Below are 5,646 nucleotides of genomic sequence, written 5' to 3'. Positions count from 1 at the left end.
ACACTCCTACACTTGAGAGAAGACATCAATTTTTTGATTGTGTCAATATAGATTTTCAAGAATATTTTCTCAGTGAAATTCAACCATTTTTCATAATTTTCAGTACTTTTGCTATGTGTAACAAAATAAAAAAAAATTAGGGTGGAACAAGAGGTAAAAAAAAAGAGGGACTAAAATGAATGGGTGTTAAATAATATAAGGAGAAATTTGATTGCATAAGAAAAAATAAATGAAGATTATTTTTATTAAAATATAAATCCAAATACAATGAAAAAGAGGATGGTCAAATTGAGAATTTTAATGAAAATATATAAATGTAGTCAAGCAAAAAAAATTAAAAAAAAAAAGATCTTGCGTATGTAAGAATAGAAGCAAATTCAAGATATGTCATTAAAAAGAAAAGTTAAAATTTTGTCAATTAATTGTTAGATTTTTATTTTCTAAGGGTTTGATATTATAAAGAGGGCCTTGATATATATAGAGAGAGAGAGAGAGAGACCTTTTTTATATATAACATTTTAGTTTAATTCTAATTAAATGGATGTATTTTTAATGTAATTATTGTGGAATGTGGTACAGGCTTGAAATTAAATAATTGAACCTAAGTTTTGACCAAGGGAATAAGAGAAATAAATCTTGTATAATCTATTAAATGCATGTTATGGGGCAAAACAAATATTATTGAATGAATTTAAAGTCATCTTGTTAATGGTGAATATAATAAATGATGTTTTGGATGTAATAAATACAAATGAGTATAGATTGTTGTGTTATTAGCATGCAAGATGATTTCAAGAACATGTATTAAAGGAATTAGGAACCTTAATCTTCGATCATGAAGAAAATAATAAAAGAAAACTTTTTTAAAAAAATAAGATGCATTGTATGTTTACGGATGAAAATGCTTTTACAAAGTAAATTATGACTTAAGTATAGTTGAATATAATTTTCAATTGAGAAATGGGAAGACATTTGGGTATATGAGATATAAGTAAATGTAACAAATAGTTGAGAAATATTATGAAGACTTGAAATTTTATAAACTTGTTAAATTTTTTTTTTGAAAGGATGCCAAATAAAGCAAGACTTAAGTTTTGGCTAAAATAAAGGAAAGTGGAAAAAGAACCTTTTATGATGTATTAATTTGTGTACATATATGTAATTAGGGATATTATGAAATTGTGATAGAATGAGGTAATTGAGATGGAATATGATAGAAATAACTCAAGATAATAAACAAATGAAGAAGAAATTGGATGTTTCTTGCTAAATATATAGATGACCATAATGAGAAGAAATGAAGAAATTGTCAAAATCACATTGAATATTTGTTTGTTGTATGTCTTTGATATGTATTGGTGTGTCAATTATGATTGAAATGAATAAAATTATTGTGTTTGGTTTTATGTAATTTTAAAACAATGTGATTTGATTAAAAAATACAAGTATTATAGAAATTACTAAGTTGTGTTATTGAGCAAATATGTATATGATAAATGTGAATAGTATTGATTAAGTTGGTAAACTAAGTTTTGGTTTAATAAATAAATTTCATGTTCTTTGCTTGAGAAGAAAGATGAAAATTATGAAATATTAAAAAGAAACTTCGATGTATATTAGTGTTGAGAACTCAATGAATTATGAATATACTATGTGTAAATACATAAAATAATTAGGTTGCGAACTTATGTTTGAATGTGTTGTATAGAAATATGGTATGGATGAAATTCATATTGGAATGGTTAAGTGATAGTGATTATTATATGGAGTTGTAAGAGAGGCGTGCAAGATGAGACTCGACTTCCCAGAAACATGGATAATACGAGTCAATTTAGGAGATTGACCCTTCCTTGCCTATGTATATATTTAAATGTGTTTTTGAAATTGTTAAATTATAATGGTTATTAAATTATATTGTGTTTTGATATTATTAATTGAAGGCTTATGTATTTGAGAAAGAAATCGGCATGTGTTTGTAATTGAAATATATAGGTGAAAAACATTTAGTATGGATGATGTGTAATTGACTATAACAGTAAGAAGAATTTATAATTTACTTTTGACCATAACAATGGAAATTCCATGGAAGTTGTGTGATTAGCCACAATGATAAAACTTAATAATTATTCATAATCAACAATAACGACCGTAATTAATTATGAATAATAAGCAAACATATCATATAAATGATTATCGTATGAGAAAAACTAGCTGAAGAGTGGAAACTATGTTAAGGGAATTATGAATATCACAGTTTGACATGTGGATGGTGATTATGGATGTTGTCGTAGGATTAGTTGTCATATGAATTGGGTGTTAAGAATTAATTGACTAGCTGATCGAGAATGAGCTAAAGGCATCAATATATCTGATGATGATGATGAATTGATTGGCTTGGTGACCTAAAAAGGACTAAAAGCATCAATGTATCTAATGACTAGGATGAATTAATTGACCAACTAATCAAAGAGAGGCTAGAAGCATCAATGTATCTGATGACGAGATGAATTAATTGACCAGCTTATCTAAAAAAGAGGCTAAAGACATCGATGTATCTAATTATCGGAATGAATTGTTTGACTAGTTGATCAAAAAGAGGTAAGAAGTATCAACATGACTAATGACTAGGAAAAAAAAAGTGTTGATGTGGTAAAATTTTAGAAGAGGATTAAAATTAATTGTATACAATGATAATGTAAATTTGAAATTTGATTTCTTGGTCGAAGTAGCAAATCTGAATAAGAAAATATTTGAAAAGGAGAAGATAATCAGTAGTATAAAAAATGAGCCAAATAAAGTAATTATGAATTAAGAACACACACACATATAAAGTTAAAAGGAACCACATAGGTGAAAGCTAGATAAAAATGAAAGATTTACCTAAACAAGCTAAAGAAATACATAATTGATTTGAAGGATATTAAGTATCCACGAATGAGCAAGATGAAAACAAATTAGAAGACATGTGAAGAATATAATTTGATGGAATCAACCAAAGAGGTGAGCACCATTATTAATTATAAAAATATAACTTTTCATATGAATAAAGATGTTTATGATGGTTTATCTAGTGGATATACAAGTTGAATATCTCCAGTGTAAGAATTATAGATTACATATATTAAGTTGGTTTTATATAAAGGGAATAATGATCATAATATGATTTTTATTTCTTGTGATTGGAAATAAAACTTATAAAATTGGATAAATAGAGATAGGTAGCTAAGAATTTATGATGTTGATCGATTAGAGATGAGATATTTTAGTGAAATTCTAAGATAATGGTTTGTTACTTTTCTCATTTAAAAAAATCTATTATTAATGGAATGTTAATAGTTGCTAATGAATTGAATGTATTTGTTTTCTTTAATATTTACCGATACATGTTTTTATCTTGCATATTCATTTCAACACAACAAGATTAATGATTATCTAGTTTTCATCTAGCCTAAGATTTAACCTTATGACTTGTTAAATTATTTATTTAAATATGCAATAAGTATTCAAATTAAGAACAATTATTCCCTTTCTATTCATTTAAAATTTTAAAATATTATAAATTAATAAGGGATGTAAATTAATAAAAATGATTATGTTTTATTTTATACATTTAATTAAGATTTTGTGCATTGTTCAATTTATTATGGTGTTTGTTATGTTATCATTATATGGATTGTCTTATAATGAGAATTGTTACGAGAAATGTGGAACAAGAAATAAGAAGGAATAAATAAAGTTAATTATTGATATGTGTTGTTTATGGAAAAGTTTAAAGATGGTGTTTTGATTGATATGTCATTGTTAATGTTCACTTGTTGATAAAAATGAATAATAAAATTAATTATTATCTAATTTGGTTGCGCAAATCAATCAACCAATTTTTGGAAGATTGTCAACTGTTATAACTGGTAATGTACTAGTTGATTGTAAATTCTTTAGAAGTATAAATTTTGTTAAGTAAGGAGAATTCATGATAATATATATAAGAGATGGATGAAAGTTTATTCAGGGGTTTAATATTGCATGCATGCACACGCACACTTGAATTCGCACACCTGAATTCTTCCATGCATAATCGTTTAATATTGCATGCATGCACACGCACACCTGAATTCTTCCATGCATAATTGTTTTAATTGAATGTAAATGCATGAGAAAATACTGGGTTTTACATATATGATAAATGGACTTGACTGTAAATACATATAATAATACAGGGTGTTATACATTGTTTGTAGTGTCATCTATGTGTTTCATAAAAGACAAAAAATGAGGGTATATAACACTTTAATAATTGGAAAAAAAGAAACTTAACACATGGGCCTGACTTTTAGGTCAGAAACATGGATTGACCCATTTGCCTTACCTGTTTCTTTCTTTCTCTTTTTTTTTTTAATATTTTTTCTATAGTTATTAGCTTGGGATAAAGATCAAGGAACAAGATAAAAGGGTTAACCCAAGTTTATATAAAAAAAAATTAAAATAATTTTTTTAGTTATTTTTTGAAAAAGTCTTCGGATTTTGCATTAAATTTTAATCGGGTTTTACTAAAATTGACCAAGTTGCGAGTCAACACGAGATTTTGAGTGGATCTTGCTAAGTCAATTCCTCCTTTTATTTTTTTAACCCGACCTAACCTTAAGTCTGAAATCAACTAGATTGCATGTTAGTTCCCTGAGTTAGCTCAAGTTTATAATGATGGTGTTTTCAACCCCTTGAACTTATATAAAAAAATATTATTCCATCCTATATTTAGTCTTTAAAAAGCTTTTTTTATTTAACTTGAAAAAAGTTTTTTTTGTAATCAAACTTGAGAAAAATTAAGTTGGTTTTTTATTTTAGTCATGTGGGCCACCTTGTTTTTCCATTCTTTTTTATTTTGTATGAAAAAACATCTATACACTTGTTCATGTACAAGTATAGTTAAATAAAAAATAATTTCAAAAATAAAAACTTGTTAATTCAATAGGGTATATGACCTTGATCATAGATGTGCTGTGTTCGCTTGGGGTTAATTCAAACATTTTTTTTATTTTAATTTAATATTTTAATTTTTAATTTTATTATTTAATATTAAATTTATTTAAAAAACATCGCACTTTATTTTAGTTTATTATTTATGGATTTATCATGATCTTAAACATACATCTTAGTATTTAATTTGTTCTCATTTTTACAAGTATTTTTTTTATTATTATATATTTAAATAAAAAATTATAAAAGAATTATTGAATCAAATGAGTATGTGATTTTAATCATAGGTTTGTCTAGTAAGTTTTGATAGATTAAAAATAAAGTTTTATAATTTAATTTTTAATTAAAATTTATTACATAAAAAATATGTATAAAATATTATTATATTTATTTTTTTATTAAAAAAATATTTATTTGACTGGCGGCAAAACAGTCTGATTAAAAAAAAAAAAAGGAAAGGAAAGGAAATCCAGCTCAAACGTTGGCCATCGGTTTAAAGTAGTAGGTCCGGTTCGCTATCATAGTAGCATTCTTCTAATTGTAAAACATCTATACTGCAGAGAGAGAGAGAGAGAGAGATACCCCGTTCACCTCTTTCAATCTAATCTATGGCTTCTATTTGAAGTTGTAGTTTTTACCTTTTTAGGCTCTAAACAAACACCATTCATTCCC

Source organism: Populus euphratica, unplaced genomic scaffold, assembly GCF_000495115.2.
Source record: "Populus euphratica unplaced genomic scaffold, PopEup_1.0 scaffold707.1, whole genome shotgun sequence".
In the NCBI taxonomy this organism is placed as follows: Eukaryota; Viridiplantae; Streptophyta; class Magnoliopsida; order Malpighiales; family Salicaceae; genus Populus; species Populus euphratica.
This window is presented reverse-complemented; position numbering follows the sequence as displayed.